This window comes from Schistocerca cancellata, chromosome 1 (genome assembly GCF_023864275.1).
Source record: "Schistocerca cancellata isolate TAMUIC-IGC-003103 chromosome 1, iqSchCanc2.1, whole genome shotgun sequence".
Classification (NCBI taxonomy): Eukaryota; Metazoa; Arthropoda; class Insecta; order Orthoptera; family Acrididae; genus Schistocerca; species Schistocerca cancellata.
In genome coordinates this window covers 160,395,895-160,416,690 of record NC_064626.1, presented here as the reverse complement: position 1 = coordinate 160,416,690, position 20,796 = coordinate 160,395,895, and the positions used below count along the sequence as shown (strand labels likewise).

The following is a 20,796-nucleotide window of genomic DNA, read 5'->3' as shown; positions in this document are numbered from 1 at the left end:
AACTACGCTTGAATTTACAGATGCGAATTAACCCAAGCCAAGTCCGTCTAATTCATTAAAACTCTACCGCCCAGTGAGCTACGGGCCCCACGGCTAAGCTCTGATGTCTGTTTTACCAAACAAATCTACGATCATTACTACGCAAAGCACGCCCAGAAATACAAACGGAGGCCTGAGCAGAATACCACGACCGTGAAATCACTTCTGATTCTCGCAGTCTTCCGTACTGCACGCAGTAACTTTTTCGGTCACGAAGGATCACCTACTCGCGACTTCAGGAATACACAACGGAGGACACCAACTCAACCCCACATTGCACACAACTTGTATACCAAAGGAGGCACACCGACCGACTACTCGACTTCACGAGATGTCCAGCCGTCCTGCAAAATTATTCAACACATGGGCCTCTCAGCCCAACCAGAATCGGGAGCCGCGTGCAGGCGGTTTCATTGGTCATCCCCAGTTCGCGCTAACACCCCGTGTGTAAGCTGCCGCCTCCTAGCAGGACTTTCAGAACTTTTTCTGCAACATATGTTGGAACTGCGACCTGTCAAGGGGAAAACGCACTCCAGATAAGCCCGCTTAGTAGGCTCCAGCCTTTGTCTGTGCCTCAGCCCACCCATTCAGGCGGATTTGTGGAAAACCCGGCCTCTCTGTTCCACGCTGAAGCAAGCCGCCTCCTCCCCCCTCACCCTCCCCCATCACAGAAAACTCAACCCTGCCGTAGACAAAGGCCAATGGGACTGGAAAGCTAGGAAACGAGTTGTTAAGAAACCTATATACGTTCAACATTTATTGATAACACTATTTTGTCAAACTTTCAATATACCGAAGCGACCTCACACGCTATCAATAATTGAGACACTTTTCTTTCTCTCGTTGCAACTACAAAAAATGCGTATTCTTTTTCACCAGGCGCGTTTCACTTTATTGAGGCAAAGTATCAACAGTGGCGGTGATTTCCGTTTGATTTCTCGCCTACACTACTGTTTTTGGTGTGGTGTAACGTGCGAAAAAGTGTGCGTGTAAAAAATAATAAATGCATAGTTCTGCAGAGCAACTAAAAATTAGGCAACTATCAGTGTCTAAAGAAGAAAAACATCAACGATATGCTGGCAGACGCATTTTTCGGTGTAGCCCAGAAATCAAGCGGGAATCACCACCGCTGATGATGCTTTACCTCAACAAAGGGAAACTCGTCTGATGGGGGGAAAAAAGACACGCATTTTTGGTAGTTGAAAAGACAGAACGAAGATACCGCCAGAATTGTAAAGCAACTACGGATAATATGGCCACACAAATGAAGGAACTATCAGTAACAGTGACAAAGATTATCAATTGATAATGCGGTTTTACGAAGTTAACTTGTCGAACACCCCAATGGAAGCAGGCGCTGCAATTCTATTAGATATAACTTGCAAGTAAGCGAAGAGAACCAAAAGGAGAGAACTGGTCCGAAAATGGTAGAAAACAAAGGAGGGACTGGCCGCATGTTAATTTATTGACTGAAATCAGAACCACGGACCCGAACGATATTATATACAGGGCTATTACAAATGATTGAAGCGATTTCATAAATTCACTGTAGCTCCATTCATTGACATATGGTCACGACACACTACAGATACATAGAAAAACTCATAAAGTTTTCTTCGGCTGAAGCCGCACTTCAGGTTTCTGCCGCCAGAGCGCTCGAGAGCGCAGTGAGACAAAATGGCGACAGGAGCCGAGAAAGCGTATGTCGTGCTTGAAATGCACTCACATCAGTCAGTCATAACAGTGCAACGACACTTCAGGATGAAGTTCAACAAAGATCCACCAACTGCTAACTCCATTCGGCGATGGTATGCGCAGTTTAAAGCTTCTAGATGCCTCTGTAAGGGGAAATCAACGGGTCGGCCAGCATTGAGCGAAGAAACGGCTGAACGCGTGCGGGCAAGCTTCACGCGTAGCCCGCGGAAGTCGACGAATAAAGCAAGCAGGGAGCTAAACGTACCACAGCCGACGGTTTGGAAAATCTTACGGAAAAGGTTAAAGCAGAAGCCTTACCGTGTACAATTGCTACAAGCCCTGACACCCGATGACAAAGTCAAACGCTTTGAATTTTCGGCGCGGTTGCAACAGCTCATGGAAGAGGATGCGTTCAGTGCGAAACTTGTTTTCAGTGATGAAGCAACATTTTTTCTTAATGGTGAAGTGAACAGACACAATGTGCGAATCTGAGCGGTAGAGAATCCCTACGCATTCGTGCAGCAAATTCGCAATTCACCAAAAGTTAACGTGTTTTGTGCAGTCTCACGGTTTAAAGTTTACGTCCCCTTTTTCTTCTGCGAGAAAAACGTTACAGGACACGTGTATCTGGACATGCTGGAAAATTGGCTCATGCCACAACTGGAGACCAACACGCCGACTTCAGCTTTCAACAGGATGCTGCTCCACCGCACTTCCATCATGATGTTCGGCATTTCTTAAACAGGAGATTGTAAAACCGATGGATCGGTCGTGGTGGAGATCATGATCAGCAATTCATGTCATGGCCTCCACGCTCTCCCGACTTAACCCCATGCTATTTCTTTCTGTGGGGTTATGTGAAAGATTCAGTGTTTAAACCTCCTCTACCAAGAAACGTGCCAGAACTGCGGGCTCGCATCAACGATGCTTTCGAACTCATTGATGGGGACATGCTGCGCTGAGTGTGGGAGGAACTTGATTATCGGCTTGATGTCTGCCGAATCACTAAAGGGGCACATATCGAACATTTGTGAATGTCTAAAAAAACTTTTTGAGTTTTTGTATGTGTGTGCAAAGCATTGTGAATATATCTCAAATAATAAAGTTATTGTAGAGCTGTGAAATCGCTTCAATCATTTGTAATAACCCTGTATTATCTTCAGAAAAGCTCTGCATCCTACAAGTTATTCACGTCGATACGAGGTAAAACAGAGGACCGAAATATCCTCCATTCAATTCCATACAGTCCGCCCCTGGTGGCTGAGTGGTCAGCGCGAGACAATGTCTTGCCTAACGGCTCGGGTTCGATGAGTCGGAGATTTTCTCCGCTGAGGGACTGGGTGTTGTGTTGTCCGTATCATCATTTCATCCCCATCGGCACGCAAGTCGCCGAAGTGACGTCAACTCCAAAGACTTGCACCAGGCGAACGGTCTACCCGACGGGAGGCCCTAGCCACACGACATTTCATTTCACTTCCATACAACAGTGTCGGCAGTGCAACCGTTGTATAGAATTTCAGTCGTCTTTCTTGTTGTTGTTGTTGTCTTCAGTCCTGAGACTGGTTTGATGCAGCTCTCCATGCTACTCTATCCTGTGCAAGCTTCTTCATCTCCCAGTATCTACTGTAACCTACATCCTTCTGAATCTGCTTAGTGTATTCATCTCTTGGTCTCCCTCTACGATTTTTACCCTCCACACTGCCCTCCAATGCTAAATTTGTGATCCCTTGATGCCTCAAAACATGTCCTACCAACCGATCCCTTCTTCTAATCAAGTTGTGCCACAAACTTCTCTTCTCCCCAATCCTATTCAATACCTCCTCATTAGTTACGTGATCTACCCACCTTATCTTCAGCATTCTTCTGTAGCACCACATTTCGAAAGCTTCTATTCTCTTCTTGTCCAAACTAGTTATCGTCCATGTTTCACTTCCATACATGGCTACACTCCATACAAATACTTTCAGAAATGACTTCCTGACACTTAAATCTATACTCGATGTTAACAAATTCCTCTTCTTGAGAAACGCTTTCCTTGCCATTGCCAGTCTACATTTTATATCCTCTCTACTTCGACCATCATCGGTTATTTTACTCCCTAAATAGCAAAACTCCTTTACTACTTTAAGTGTCTCATTTCCTAATCTAATTCCCTCAGCATCACCCGACTTAATTCGACTGCATTCCATTATCCTCGTTTTGCTTTTGTTTATGTTCATCTTATATCCTCCTTTCAAGACACTGTCCATTCCGTTCAACTGCTCTTCCAAGTCCTTTGCTGTCTCTGACAGAATTACAATGTCATCGGCAAACCTCAAAGTTTTTACTTCTTCTCCATGAATTTTAATACCTATTCCGAATTTTTCTTTTGTTTCCTTTACTGCTTGCTCAATATACAGATTGAATAACATCGGGGAGAGGCTACAACCCTGTCTTACACCTTTCCCAACCACTGCTTCCCTTTCATGCCCCTCGACTCTTATAACTGCCATCTGGTTTCTGTACAAACTGTAAATAGCGTTTCGCTCCCTGTATTTTACCCCTGCCACCTTCAGAATTTGAAAGAGAGTATTCCAGTTAACATTGTCAAAAGCTTTCTCTAAGTCTACAAATGCTAGAAACGTAGGTTTGCCTTTTCTTAATCTTTCTTCTAAGATAAGTCGTAAGGTCAGTATTGCCTCACGTGTTCCAACATTTCTACGGAATCCAAACTGATCTTCCCCGAGGTCGGCTTCTACCAGTTTTTCCATTCGTCTGTAAAGAATTCGCGTTAGTATTTTGCAGCTGTGACTTATTAAACTGATAGTTCGGTAATTTTCACATCTGTCAACACCTGCTTTCTTTGGGATTGGAATTATTATATTCTTCTTGAAGTCTGAGGGTATTTCGCCTGTCTCATACATCGTGCTCACCAGATGGTAGAGTTTTGTCAGGACTGGCTCTCCCGAGGCCATCAGTAGTTCAAATGGAATGTTGTCTACTCCCGGGGCCTTGTTTCGACTCAGGTCTTTCAGTGCTCTGTCAAACTCTTAACGCAGTATCTTATCTCCCATTTCGTCTTCATCTACATCCCCTTCCATTTCCATAATATTGTCCTCAAGTACATCGCCCTTGTATAAACCCTCTATATACTCCTTCCACCTTTCTGCCTTCCCTTCTTTGCTTAGAACTGGGTTGCCATCTGAGCTCTTGATATTCATACAAGTGGTTCTCTTCTCTCCAAAGGTCTCTTTAATTTTCCTGTAGGCAGTATCTATCTTACCCCTAGTGAGACAAGCCTCTACATCCTTACATTTGTCCTCTAGCCATCCCTGCTTAGCCATTTTGCACTTCCTGTCGATATCATTTTTGAGACGTTTGTATTCCTTTTTGCCTGCTTCATTTACTGCATTTTTATATTTTCTCCTTTCATCAATTAAATTCAATATTTCTACTGTTACCCAAGAATTTCTATTAGCCCTCGTCTTTTTACCTACTTGATCCTCTGCTGCCTTCACTACTTCATCCCTCAGAGCTACCCATTTTTCTTCTACTGTATTTCTTTCCCCCATTCCTGTCAATTGTTCCCTTATGCTCTTCCTGAAACTCTCTACAACCTCTGGTTCTTTCAGTTTATCCAGGTCCCATCTCCTTAAATTCCCACCTTTTTGCAGTTTCTTCAGTTTCAATCTGCAGTTCATAACCAATAGATTGTGGTCAGAATCCACATCTGCCCCAGGAAATGTCTTACAATTTAAAACCTGGTTCGTCTTTCTTACCAGGTTTTATTCTTGGCATCTCTATTAATTATTGAAAAAATACTTCCAAATTTATCCAACTTAATCTGCGTATTTTCTTCATATGCGTACGATATTTGACATCCAAGATAGTTAAAAATATTTAACCTGTTCAGTTGTTTTCTTATTATCTTCTTAGCTCTCACTGAAAATTTTCCGGAAAATGTCATTAACTTAGATTTACCAGACTAACTTAGATTTACCAGACGATACTTTCATACTACATTCTGTACACATTTTATATAGTTCATAAATTCCTGTCAGTAAATCACGTTTTGTTTAAAAAACTAATGTCATATTAGGAGTGTTGGTGAGCACTGTTTATCTTTTCAATTGGCCGTTGTGTGTATCGTACCTCAGATTCAATTTTAAGGATTCTTTTAGCACGAAATAATTTTAATAGGCCTATGCAAAGACAATCATTGTATATACCACTTTATGATGGTTAACGAAGGACGCTTATTGTATGCTTACTTTATTAATTTGAAAATATAGCGTAGGTAGGTGAATAACACAGCGGTTGCAAAAAAGCTTCCACTTCGAAAAATCATAATTAGTAAGAAGTCTGCGACATTCATGTAAATTTCCTCAGGTTATCAAAAAGCGTAAAAATATGTTGTACGTTAATTGCTTGAACATATCCTTGTCAGGTGTCTATAACTGCTTCACAGGTTTTGGAAGAATTTTGCTAATTGTGTCTGCTGGATCATTAGAACGACCTGCCTGTCGCCAGAAATCTCAAAGTTAATCTGTAGCAGACAGCGACTGCTTCTCTCATTATGAACGTCTAGAAAGAATGGACACAGAGAAATCTGAACCAAAAGCGATGAGAGATCGTAGAAGACTGAGAAAAAGATGGGAACCACAACAGGTCACAATTTGCCCAATGCGAAATTAAACTGCAAATGTTTCACTTAATTTCGGAGAGCCATCATGCCTGATCGACTGTCATCTGTTTAGTTGAAAGTGACTTTTTACTCTGGGTCCGCAGCTCGTGGTCGTGCGGTAGCGTTCTCGCTTCCCGCGCCCGGGTTCCCGGGTTCGATTCCCGGCGGGGTCGGGGATTTTCTCTGTCTCGTGATGACTGGGTGTTGTGTGATATCCTTAGGTTAGTTAGGTTTAAGTAGTTGTAAGTTGTAGGGGACTGATGACCATCGCTGTTAAGTCCCATAGAGCTCAGAATTTTTTTTTTGCTCTGGAGAAACAGTTATTTGTGGAGCTTCCTAGGGCAGTAAGGCGTGTGGAAGTCTGCAGATTTGCTGTAACGAAACCATTGCGCCCCGAAATCACTCACGTGATGGCAACTGATACAGGTTTCTCTCTCTTCATTACTAGCATTATCTACAAATTATTTACACTTAAACAGGGCTGCTACGCATAACACGTGGAAATTACGTCCGAACCTAGCTGCATTTCGTCCAACGACGAGAGTTTGCTGTAGACAACAGCATTAGTCAGCGAACAATCTGAAAGTGTGTCTGATCCTACACGTTTCTGTATATTGAAAACACAGAGATTATTTTACGCTTCCTCAGGGGATACCCCATGTTACTTTACACAGCTTTCGCCGACCATTACAGCATACTGGGTCGTATGGGCCAGAATACTTCCAGCAAGTCTTACACTGTCCAGTCACATTAATGTAAGTACCCGTCAAAAGCCTGAATTATCATATGAAGCTGGTATCTGTATATATTTTATTCGTGATCTTGCAGCTCTCTAAGAATGTAGTTATAATGAAATCTAGACCTTTCACTGGTTACAGGCGTTGATAAATATCAATGGGGACAGTTGAAAAATGTGTGCTCCGCGCGAACCGCTGCGAGATGTGCAAGAAGAGTGTCAATGAGTTCCTGAAAGGTACGGACAGGGATGTGAAGCTCTTAGACTCCAGTGCCCCGACCAGTTGCCCTAGATTCCTTTGGTGAAGAACCATATCGCGGACGGCCCGATCGAGATGGTGCTACAGATCCTCGATTGGATTTAAATTCCGGGAGCTTGGTGGCCACGGAAATGCGGTGAATTCATCCTGGTACTCTTGTAACCTCGCACGTACAGTGCATTGACCTGCTGGTAGATGCCATCGTGCAGTGAAAAAAATGCACGTGCTCCCCAAGGACGGATGCATACTTGTATTGATGCACTGTGCCTTCCAAAATGCAGGATCACCCAGCGAATGCGCGAGAACATTCCCCAGGCCACAACGCTTACTCCTCCGGGCTTGACCCTTTCGCCGACAGTTGCAGGGTATTTGCTAACAGTCGTTTCCCGCCGTCCACTCCAACGGCATAAAATGTGGTTCATCTGAAATGGCCACCTGTCCGCGCTCGGTGGATGTTCAGTAGCGGTATTGGCGAGAAAATTACAGCCTTCGTCGCCGATACCAACATGGTTGCATGAACCAAGTGCCTGCTGCCGGAGCCCATACGTAGCGCCGCGAGATCTAGGGCGCCATGTCACGGATTGCGCGGCCCCTCCCGCCGGATGTTCGAGGTCTCCCTTGGGCATGGGTGTTTGTGTGTGTTGTTCTTAGCATAAGTTAGTTTAAATAGCGTGTAAGCCTAGGGACCGATGACCTCAGCAGTTTGGTCCCTTAGGAATTCACACACATTTGAACATTTCATACGCAGCAACTTTCGATAAACCGTCGTTAAGGAGAAACTTGGTAGCCCCTTGGATCATCTGGGCGGTCAATTACCCGACAGCTGCACGTCGTGACGGCCGTCGTTCATTCCGTCGTATATGGCCCGTGGTGCATCACAGTCGTCTAGGAGCCGGTTTTGGACAGCGCCAATAGCGACGTACTGTAACAACGACGGCAGAGAACAATTTACGGCAAACCGTTTCAGAATTGCTTCCACCCTCGGCCCGAAAGCAAATGGTCGTATCCTTTTGAACGTCAGTTCTGCTTGCCCATTACAACGACTGCACTGGTTTGGTTTACTTTAGTTTTGTCATGTTCCGTAGATCATTTTCATTTTCACGATTATTCGATATGATGTGGAACAAGTCAGATTACAAGACACACACACACACACACACACACACACACACACACACACACACACACACACACACACGAGCGCGCGCTAATAGTTCAGATATTAATAATACTGAAATTTTTAGTTCTACACATGCAACTACATTTAGAGGAACTTTTTTTTTTTTTTAGCAGTTCTGAATCAGAAACTCGTAAGCTAGATTTAAAACTTGATCTGATACCTGCCAGACACTTTATGTTGTTGGGCAAATGTTAAAAGTTTTTCGTTGCTGAAAAATGTACTCCTTTTTCAGCAACTGACGGCTTCAATAGCGGATAGGAAAGATCTTTTTTGTCTAGTGTTGTACGTATGAACATCAAAAATGGTTCAAGTGGCTTTGAGCACTACGGGACTTAACTTCTGAGGTTATCAGTCCCCTAGAACTTAGAACTACTTAAACCTAACTAACCTAAGGACATCACACACATCCATCCCCGAGGCAGAACCTGTGATCGTAGCGATCGCGCGGTTCCAGACTGTAGCGCCTAGAACGGCTCGGCCACTCCGGCCGGCGTATGAACATCACTGTTCTTCGCGGATTGAGATGGATTATTTACAACGAATTTCATTATCGAAAATATATGCTCTGATGGTGCAGTTAAAATACCTAACTCCTTAAATAGGTGCCTACATGACGTCCTTGGGTGAACACCACTAATTATTCTCACTGCTCTCTTTTGTGCAATCAATACTTGATGTCTAAGTGGTGAGTTACTCCAGAAAACTATTCCATGAGCCCTGTTCATATGCTAAATCAATTGTCGTTATGACTGCTCGGTGTAGAGAACGGGATATAGTGAGTTTTTTGAAAATTAAGGAAGAGTCCATTTTCTGAGAATCACTTAATAATTCTTTCAAAGACACCCTTAACAATATCTTAACGTGCTTTTTCTGGAATGGGATTTATTATAAAACTCGTGTCATCTGCAAAAAGTACTAGTTCTGCTTGCTGAACGTTACTGAATGTGTGTGGGAGATGATGAAGCGGTAACTTCCTCGTTCTCCACGACCTGCAAGAACCATTGCTGAATTGCAACAAGAGGTGCAAGATGGCTGGTTCAGTCTACCGCAGGATGCCATCGGCGCCTTTATGACCGTTCGCATGCGAGAATACATGGTTGCGTTGTCGACAGAAGAGGTTAAACTGTATTATGATGCCACTGTTTGGGCAGCCTTTACTGTGACACATGGGTCTCATTTGGCCTGAATTTTTTATCATCTACTCCTACAATGACGAACGACCTGTCACCTCGCTCCTCAATAAAATTACCCTGAGTGCGTAGCATTTTTATCTTCCGGTAGCGTGTGACCTTTATCGTTAGAAAATGTGCAATGACAAAAAAAAGTACACATTTGCTCTGCTGTTATACGTGATCTAAATAAACTGCGAGTCATTCCATTCGAGGGAAAAAGTTTACGTAGAAAATGACAGGCGTTCGCGTGATTGGCGGCATTTGCTGGCCCCTGCGGCTGAATGATGCTTCGTCCCAGGAGACAGAGGAGCGAGACGACAGAATGGGACAGACGTAAAAGCAGCCCTCATTACGAGCCGTTAAGGGAGAGCCAGGCTAACGGGGAGGCCATTACGCCCCTGTACTGGCTGGTCTCCTTCCAACACGCAGCCGAGCGTTTTCTTTCGCGTGGGACGCCTCCACCCGGCCGCCTCCAGTGACTGACGATTTCGCGTCCAATCCGGACGGGGTCGCTTACTTCTCTTGTCCCCCTAACACCCGCCAGGTGGCAGCCAAATTGGCTCATCAGCTCTTCAGATTAGCGTCAGAGAGGTAAGAGGCCACCTCGGAGCCACGAAAAAAGGGCAGAGGTTTACCTGCCTCACCGCACACAGCCTCGTTCTCTTTTCTTTCTTCTGCAACAGTAATAGACTCAACCTGGGAGATGGTCGATTCCAGTATGGGCATTGTCACTATAAGGTTCGTTTGAGCAGTTACCAGAAAGCGCCAGACAACAGGCTGTACTGCCCATACGCAGCTACGATGACGTAGGCAGCCCGTGCTTTGTGCTTGCTCTGCTCATACGCTTTTCGTTGTATTTCTGGTGGAATTTCGTGCGTGGTGCGGCATAACGTGACCATGTGCAGCCCTGCGGCATGTTGTTGAGAGGACATACTGAATTGTACTTAGAGCAATTGTTTTATCATATCCCACGCAGATAAACGATGCAAATAAGGAAACAGTTCTTGGCAAAATATCATTTCAAAATTAGGCTCCACAGCTCGAAGTACCATAAAATTTTGCTACGGGGTGACTTCGATAGTGTTTTTTTCTAATTCGTCCTCTGAAATATTGTTATGTAGCATTTCCAACAGGTTTGCAACTACACAGCAGTGCAAAAAGCTAGTGGGATGGAATACAAATTCCTTGAAAAAAAATATTTCTTGTATAGCTTACATCGGAATAAAGGACAATAAATTTCATGACTATTTGAAATTGTGAAAAAATTAACATGGTTGTCTGTGAGGCAAAGAAACTGTACAACTGACAGTTTATATTGTACTCCAGGAAGAAATATGAAGCCATGTGGGGAGTTAAAACGATAAAACACGGTATGCGGCCAGTCTAAAATTTAGCATAGAATGGCATTCTATAAATTTAAGACGTAAACACAAATTAAGAAATAACTTCAGGCCTAGAGGAAGTACTAGACAAGTGCCGTGTGATCGAAAAACACCGTTTCCCAGAAGGCAGATTTGTAAAATTCTGCTACAGCTGTCATTATATTTGAAACAAAATATGTAGTTCAAAACTACTGACCAAATTTGCCTACTTAGTCAGCTTCAAGTCAATGTTTACGTATGTTCGTACGTATATAGCATTAAGAGATCTTACAGTGTCATAAAAGGAACAGGACATCAGAGATTACCCCAGCAGCATCGGAATTTCATAAACCGTACTAAAATGCTTCATTCCGCTCTAATTGCACATTTCTATGTCCAGATGCACTCTGAAGTACCTGATATTCAGCTTTTCATGTGTTTTTCGTGATACCAATGTTCTTGGAGGTCCAGTACTGTATTCTCATGTTTGGTTCTTTATTGAGGTATAATCTCATTCGTCCCAGAAAATGAAAATTTGCACTTTAAATTGAACGAGGTTGAAAGTAGCCAATAGTGCGGAATGAAACACTTCGTTTCAAATAAACTAACTGCCTCAGCGGAAAAAAAATAATAGAAGCAAATTTCTCTATAAAACGGACAGAAATAGCTTCATTAAGACATTAATGGTTGATTGCTAATAACGTGGAAGTAATATAAAAATCAGAAAACTGAAACTACGAACTTATTTTGGTCTTTCATGGGTATGAGAATGTATATTAATTCACTTGATGGCTCCCGGCCACAGAAATCTGTTTTGATTTCATTTGACGTGAGAGCTGTAAAAGAAAACACGAAACATATACAAGGGTCACGTGGGGAAGGACCCCGACTATAACTCAGCTTGCTCTGCGCATGCGCGAATCTGGCAGCTTGGGCGCGCCAGAAAAATTTTTCCGGGTAGCTTCTGGCTACTTGCTGCTATACTGCTCATACAGCAAACAGCCACGCTTCAAGTAGCCAGAAGCGGGAGGAAGGCACTGCTCATACGCGAATTCAGCTCTGCGCATGCGCACGAGCCTGCTGGCAACTGCTCATACGAACCTAAAGTTTCCAGTTGCTCCCAGAAGACGGTAAGCTGGTTTTGTTAGCGAGCCCTACAGTGGTGACATTTCCCTCAGTTTCGTCTTCGACAGATCTGAAGAGGAAGTGACATCTACATCTACACCACGCATGCAACCTTATACTGTAGGGAAAGGTACTTTGTATAGCATGTCTCTTTCCCTTTCCTGTTCCAGTCGCGAACGTTGGTGGGAAGAATGGCTGTTGGCTCCGTGCGAGCTCGAACTAACATTAAGGTAATGGACTTTTTAAGTGATAAACGGAGGAGGAAGCAATATATTAGTTCGCTCGGCTGACAACGTATTGCCTCATAGTTTTAATAGTACACCCCACCGTGTTACTCAACGCATGTCTTGGAGCGTCTGCCACTAAACTTGGAATATCACGAACCTTCTGTTATATTCTCTACTAATACTATCTGGCGAACTTTATTCGTTAGAGCTACTGATATCCTAGGGAGAGTCAGACATGGTAAAACACTTCTACCTGAGGTGGAAGATTTGCCATACAGGCGAAATACCCTCAGACTTCAGGAAGCATGTAATAAATCCAATTCCATAGAAAGCATGGGCTGATAGGTGTGAATATTACCGAACTATCAGTGTAATAAGTCATGGTTACAAAACACTAACACGATTTACTTACAAAAGAATGGAAAAAATTGGTAGAAACCGATTTTGGGGAAGATCAGTTTGGATGCCGGGGAAACGAAGGAACATGGGAGTCACTACTGACCCTACGACTTCTCACAGAAGAGCGGTTAAGTGCGCCTAATAGATATACTAATGTAATGGTGTGGACATGTTCGGAATGTGGGTCTCACGGGGAGCGTGCAAGGGATAAGCCCCTGTAGGCGCAGTATCCTCTGAGCCCTCGGTGGCTCAGATGGATAGAGCGTCTGCCATGTAAGTAGGAAATCCCGGGTTCGAGTCCCGGTCGGGGCACACATTTTCAACATGTCCCCAATGATGTATAACAACGCCTGTTTGCAGCTAGGGTGTTGATTTCATTATCATTTCAACAATTTTGGCCTTAAGTGCTGCTACTCAAAACATCCGAAAAATTTTCATAGCATGAGCAATTCGATACGCCGACATTCTAAGTGGCTCCTCTGATTGTGATTCAGCGATCGTTCACGATAATTTCCTTTCACTTTTATCACGATTTTATCGGTTGAAGACACACTGCGGATTCCAAGGCACTCACCACCTTCAACATCTTCATGGCTTTCTTTCAAACTTTTATGTTACTCGTAAATCCTTGTGTTTTACTCATCGTGCACTTGCCAAAAGCAATAGTAAACATTTCAAGAACTTTTTGGTACAATTCATTTCGTTCTTACATAAAATATAATACAAATTCTGTGACTCATTTTTATACAAAATAATAATCGCAGATAGTACCAGAACGCGTGGAACCTTGTTGACAGCTGACGACGAAGTAAATATCCGATATGGCTAACACTGCACAGATACTCCTCAGTCAGTTTTACAACAGAAAAACGAAGAAAATCGCGCGAGCAGGGCCAGCGCAACCTACGAAATTACGATGTTTCCGTTAGTTTTTTGAGCACATCTCGTACTTCAGATACTATATAACACAAAAGACGCAAAACAAGCATCGCTGGATGAAACGTTGGAACATGTGCGTAAAACTATAAGGTTGTTACGTAAGTTCGTAGCGTTTTTGTTCTGCATGTTGGTATTCCAGCTGTTATGGGTTTGTTTATCGATCGTCACTTTTTATTTGTAGCTCACTGTTGCTATCTGAGTTTACACTATCTTTTATTATCTGGAGATAGTGAGTGGAGTTGTGGTCGCTAGAAAATGTGGTGCCAAGTGGAGAAATCGGAACATTTCTGACTTCTTCAGTTTGAGTTCAATAGAGGAGTGACACCAGCGGAGGCAGCGAGGAATATTTTTGTAGAATACGGGGATAATGTCATTGGACGGAACATGGCAAGAAAATGGTTTTCTCGTTTTGAGGAGGATCGTTTTGACTTTAGTGACTCACGACGCCCAGGAAGACCTTGCGGATTTGATGACGTTCGCTTTAACGTCAGTGTCTCGAGAAACGGCAGTTATGACGAACTGTGACCTTTGAGGTTTCATGACGATCGTTTAAACGCATGATCCATCTCCATGTACTCGAGATCTAGCAAATGTGATGAAATGTAACCATTCTACCATCGTGCGACATTCGAGTGCAATGAGGAAGGATCAAAAACGGGGTGAATGGGTACCGCATGTTCTAAGCCTAGATCACAAAAATCGTCCACTATGTGCATCAGTGCTTGCCCGTGAAGAACCATTCCTTTCGTGTATCGCTACTGGTGACGAGAAATGGTGTGTTTATGCTAACATAAGAAAAAGAAATGAATGGTTGAGTCCAAACAAAGCAGCAACTCTCCCTACAAAGCTCTGCACGCATCCACATAAGATAGTGTTAAGGGGAGCCGGAGGTGCCTATGCTGCCCATGTTAAAATCACTATGTTTGAGGAACATTTATGAATAAACTACAAAATAGAAAAATTTGATTTTTCTTTTTTTTTTTTACATATAGAGTGATTTAGTATTGCAGTTATGACAGAGGGATTTTGGAGTATCTTTTCTAGTTTCCTTCCAATTATTTGTTTTTATTAATGACCCATTTTTTTTACAAATTATTGCTTTATAATTAAACTGAAATGAAACTACTGAACATATTGCCAAATGGCTGTGTTACAATGTAAGTTTGACCACTAGGAGTGCTGTATCAAAATTTCATCTCTCTAGCTTGAGTGGATTTTGAGAAAATGTTCCTTATATTCGAAAAATTCTAATTTACGGGAAATGGCTATCAAAGTTTCTCAATACATTCCTGCACTATAGGATGGATTATCAGGGTCTTCTTCTTCATCCTCCAAAAGCTTCCTCTTCTGTCTTCTTTTCTGGCCTGTTGTTCCATCATACTTCATATGCCTTTCTCTTCTTTCTGCTCCTCTTATCCTTTCTCTGTCAATATTTCTTAGTGCTCGTACAGTGTTCACCCCAGCTGTAAATCCTAATGCCTTCAGAACTTCACACTTCCCTTGGTTGTAGGTTGCTATTGCATCATAAATGCCAAAGTGCAGTGTTTTTATGCTTACAAACACCCTTTTAGGAATCACTTTCCAAATCAAATTGTTTACGCTCTCATTAGGATTCTGCGTCTTTCCGTGTAGACATTTGTGTAACAATTCTGGCTGTGCTAAGTCATGAAAAATTGGTTTTATTGCATATATTTCTTAGTGCTCGTACAGTGTCACTAACATATTCACGAAATCTGTCACTTCCTCCAGTCAGCTTCTTGCTAGAAGATGTCACAGGGCTATGGCCGGCCTTGTGTTGCTTAGCAGAAGAACGCACTGTTTCAGTAATTGTAGTATGCAAATTGGTATTAGTGTTAATTTTCTTTTCCCTACGTTCTTCCTCTTCTTATATACACGGTTACTAAAACTTGGAGCCCGCATCTCGTGGTCGTGCGGTAGCGTTCTCGCTTCCCACGCCCGGGTTCCCGGGTTCGATTCCCGGCGGGGTCAGGGATTTTCTCTGCCTCGTGATGACTGGGTGTTGTGTGCTGTCCTTAGGTTAGTTAGGTTTAAGTAGTTCTAAGTTCTAGGGGACTTATGACCATAGCAGTTGAGTCCCATAGTGCTCAGAGCCATTTTTTTAAAACTTGGCATCGTAACCAGAACAACGCTTTACTCAAGAAGTATAATACTACCAACAACAGGCGCAACACTGAACTAATTCGAAACGGTAAACAGCAAAGAGACGATGTTCCGCGCTCTTAGCGCTTCATTTGTCACAGAAAACAATGTAGCCAACCCTTGCACACTCGCTGTATGCGTAACATAAGGCGCTGTATGCGTAACAGGCCGAGAAAATCCCAAGCAGTTCGCCAGGAAGTCACGAGAGGGTGTTAGATGCATTCAGCGGCCGCCCATTTCCTCTGCAGGGGTGGGGTAAAATGGTAATAACTCCACTTCTAGGGCGAGTAGAACAATAATTCAAAGTTTACATTAAATAGGAATGTTCCAATTAATTTTCGGTAGCAAAAAAAAAAAAAAAAAAAAAAATCGTAATTTTTTTGATTTGACCACCTCCGGCTCCCCTTAAGCATCTGATGGAACAGAACGGCGTGTAGCTCTACTAAATGCCTGCTCAAGTTGTAACCATCACTGCTGACATTTATTGCCAACAACTGAGACGTCTTGCAGACTCAACGCATGAACAACGACCAGGAAGACTGCGTGAAGTGATGCTACTCCACAATAATGCCCGTCCGCATTCTGCCAGACTGACGAAAAACACTGCACAGGAGTTGGGTGGAGAAGTCATTCAGCACCCGCCTTAATCAACTGATATTGTGTCTTCAGTTTTTTGACTTTTTCCGCTCTTTTTTTTTTTAAATCTTTATTAACACAATGCAATGATGATTATACAAAATACAATACAATAAGGATGATACAGTACAATTACAATTCAGTATGATACAAAATAACCCACCACCTTAACTAATTAGTGGGTCTTTTTATAATACAAAAACAAAAGCAGCTTATACTTGTTAACTCGCACAAAGATACGGACAAAGCTAGTTTGGCCATTAAAACTGCTATACCAAGAAGAAATGCAGATGATAAACGGGTATTCATTGGACAAATGTATTATACTAGAACCGACATGTGATTACATTTTCACGTAATTTGGGTGCATAGATCCTGAGAAATCAGTACCCAGAACAACCACCTCTAGCCATAATAACGGCCTGGGCATTGAGTCAGACAGAGCTTGGATGGCGTGCACAGGTACAGCTGCCCATGCAGCTTCAACACGATACCACAGTTCATCAAGAGTAATGACTGGCGTACTGTGATGAGCCAGTTGCTCGGCCACCATTGACCAGACGTCTTCACTTGGTGAGAGATCTGGAGAATGTGCTGTCCAGGGCAGCAGTCGAACATTTTCTGTATCCAGAAAGGCCCGTACAGGACCTGCAACACGCGGTCGTGCATTATCCTGCTGAAATGTCGGGTTTCGCAGGGATCGAATGAAGGGTAGAGCCACGGGTCGTAACACATCTGAAATGTAATGTCCACTGTTCAAAGTGCCGTGAATGCGAACAAGAGGTGACCGAGACGTGTAACCAATGGCACCCCATACCATCACGCCGGGTGATGCGCCAGTACGGCGATGACGAATACATGCTTCCAATGTGCGTTCACCGCCATGTCGCCAAACACGGATGCGACCATCATGATGCTGTAAACAGAACCTGGATTCATCCGAAAAAATGGCGTTTTTCCATTCGTGCACCCAGGTTCGTCGTTGAGTACACCATCGCAGGCGCTCCTGTCTGTGATGCAGCGTCAAGGGTAACCGCAGCCATCGTCACCGAGCCGATAGTCCATGCTGCTGCAAACGTCGTCGAACTATTTGTTCAGATGGTTGTTGTCTTGCAAACGTCCCCGTCTGTTGATTCAGGGATCGAGACGTGGCTGCACGATCCGTTACAGCCATGCGGATAAGATGCCTGTCATCTTGACTGCTAGTGATACGAGACCGTTGGGATCCAGCACGGCGTTCTGTATTACCCTCCTGAACCCACCGATTCCATATTCTGCTAACAGTCATTGGATCTCGACCAACGCGAGCAGCAATGTCGCGATACGATAAACCGCAATGGCATAGGTTACAATCCGACCTTTATCGAAGTCGGAAACGTGATGGTACGCATTTCTCCTCCTTACACGAGGCATCACAAAAACGCCGGTCAACTTCTATTTGGGTATGAGAAATCGGTTGGAAACTTTCGTCATGTCAGCACGTTGTAGGTGTCGCCACCGGCGCCAACCTTGTGTGAATGCTCTGAAAAGCTAATCATTTGCATATCACAGCATCTTCTTCCTGTCGGTTAAATTTCGCGTCTGTAGCACGTCATCTTCGTGGTGTAGCAACCTTAATGGCCAGTAGTGTATTAGGACCACCTTGTACCCGTCTCAGAAGAACACAAGACGTTATACATCGGGAATTTATCAGTCGATTGCGGGAATGGTACTCTACGTACAGATTACTATCAGGATATTTTCCTCGGACAAAAACTTTCTGGACAATCCCGAGGAGCAATTGGACGGCGAGACAGAAGGCCGTAGACACGCGAGACGGCCATACGGGATTCCGGGGGCTCGGGATTCGTCACGCACGCAGCAGGCAGTAAAAGCGGCGCGCCACGTAACACCCGCCCTGGGACTCGGGGGCGGCGCTCGCCCCCCGTGAATCCAGGCCGGGGACCGTGCAGCAGGGCTCCGAGATTGCCCGCCCCAGCTCTGCGGCGCTGCGCACGAAACCGGCAGAGGCACGGACTCACAGGACCGGAGGTACTGCTACAGTGACGGGGCAGAAGTCGGGTGAGAGCCAAGGCGACGTGACTGGATAACTTGTATACGCCCTTGTATTGCTGCTTCAGCTGACTGCTCAGGGAAGACAGACAGCTGTGCAAAGTGATTCAGCTGCCCCTACCGCTGGGTTTTATGCAACTGGCAAAGCCCTAAAATACCACGCGCAAGTGACCTTCATACTCGTTTTTCTCGAATCACTAGAAAACCATGACCTCTAGCGAAAACGTAGTAGCCCACTGGAAGAATTAACTACATTTGATTTTCTACCAAGTAAGTCTAGCAGACTAGTCTGGCAGAAGTACAGCTGTGAGGGCAGGGCGTGAGTCGTGCTTGGGTAGCTCAGTTGGTAGAGCATTTGCCCGCAAAGGCAAAGGTCCCGAGTTCGAGTCTCGGTAACAATCAACCAGAAAACAGACCTGTAAACACGACGAACCTCTCGAAAGCATGGTACCTGGTGCAAATCTTAAGCATCCCGACAGAAATTGCGCGAGGACTAACGAGCGCAGTGTACTACCTGTTGTGGCGTCGAAATATATTCAAAGTGGCGCAAGCAACGTGCTCGCTGCCAACGAAAGAAGGGGGACTAGGTCTAGTTGATATAAAGACTAAATGTGCAGTCCTTCTACTAAAACGAACGCTCGCCATCCAGGACAAAAACCCTGACAACGTCACAGCCAAGATAATTGGAAGATACAAGCCCGCATCAGAAGAAGCGCCGGTCGACACGAGGCACATTCCCTTCAGAATGCGACACGTCAGGCTGCACTACGCCATCAAAAGTTACGTTCTGGACACCGTGGCGAACCCCAGCCACAGAACAGCCGAGAGAATATACTGGGCCCTCAGAGGCAAGCCGGCAAAAAACAAAATTGAACACAAACTCCCGCAACACAATTGGAAACAAATATGGGGAAACATCTCGGAAAACGTGTTGCCTAAACATGCGAAGGAGACATGGTACAAAATAGTTAACAGAACGGTACCAACCAACCAAGAACTGGCGGAGATAAAACTCGTCACAAGTGACAAGTGCGACGTATGTGCCATGACCGACACCCTCGAGCACCGATTCACCTGCAGGAATGCCATCAATATCTGGGAAGCGTGCCAGCAGATGGTGGCCCACATCAACAGAACGGCGCCGGGAAGCAATACAGTGGAAGCAATCACCGCCCCAGACTGCAACCCATTTCCCCGACCCAAGAGAATGGCGACTCTCTGGATCCTCGCCATGACGGCACACGCCATCGTAGCGCGGAGGCAGACCGACCAGCTGGCCTTCCTGATGGACCTCTGCGAGGAGAACAAGACGGCCCAGCAGCACAGGCGATAGCACGAGAACTTCAGAAACTTCCTGCAGATTCCACTGCAGACAGCAATCGCCAGAGTCCTTCCCAGCCTGTGACCCTCAGCACCGCCACCAGCCACCTCACCACAAGAAAAACGTGTGCAGTGATAGTGAACAAGTGCAACAGAAAAGATAAAGTGCTGTCTCCTCTCGCCTCAAATAGTGAAGTATAGTAGTATAAAGTGTTTCTTCTTAGTGAACTCAGTGATACGAAGTGCTTCTCACCAAACATCTGTCATGCTCGCAGCCAAACAGTGTCGAAAGTATGCCCAGTAGTACTGCCAGTTTTTTAAAATAATTTTTTTTCATTATTTGTACTATATTGTCTAGGAGACAAGCATTACTTAGTGGAAAGTGCCAACAACACATAATTTTTTTAAAAAATGATTTCCTTTATTATGTGCCTATAAAATTATATTGTTTACTCACACCCTCCTTCCTGCTTCTCTTATATAATATGAAAAAATTTTCTCTCTTCTTCAATTTATGTATAATCTGTAGTATATGTAAAAAAGTTTCTTCCACTTCTGCTCCATCTATCATGGTGATGTTTCCCTCATACTGTCCCACCTAACAGTGTAAACTAGAGGAAGAGATCAAACCAAAATGCACAATGTGCTTGTGGCATCACAAGTGCATGACATACAGAAACATGAACTCAAAATCAATGTGTCGATGCTACATATAAATTGTTATGCCTGTCCTGCAATGTCTACCCCCCCCCCCCAAAAAAAAAGATGACAAATGGCCATGTAAAAGGGTTCAAGGAACAACAATAAGAGAAAAAGGAAAAAGGAAAAATAAA

At 44.1% G+C, this 20,796-nt stretch overlaps 1 protein-coding gene and 1 non-coding gene across 4 annotated transcripts in view; one reads left to right on the top strand and one right to left on the bottom strand.

Annotated features, from left to right (window-relative positions):
* Positions 1 to 20,796, bottom strand: part of LOC126167629 (protein yippee-like 2) — a 685,352-nt gene that overhangs the window by 84,082 nt on the left and 580,474 nt on the right. The window lies entirely within an intron of this gene.
* On the top strand, positions 13,094 to 13,168 carry Trnat-ugu (transfer RNA threonine (anticodon UGU)). Its single transcript has one exon. It is a non-coding gene; the product is annotated as a tRNA-Thr (tRNA).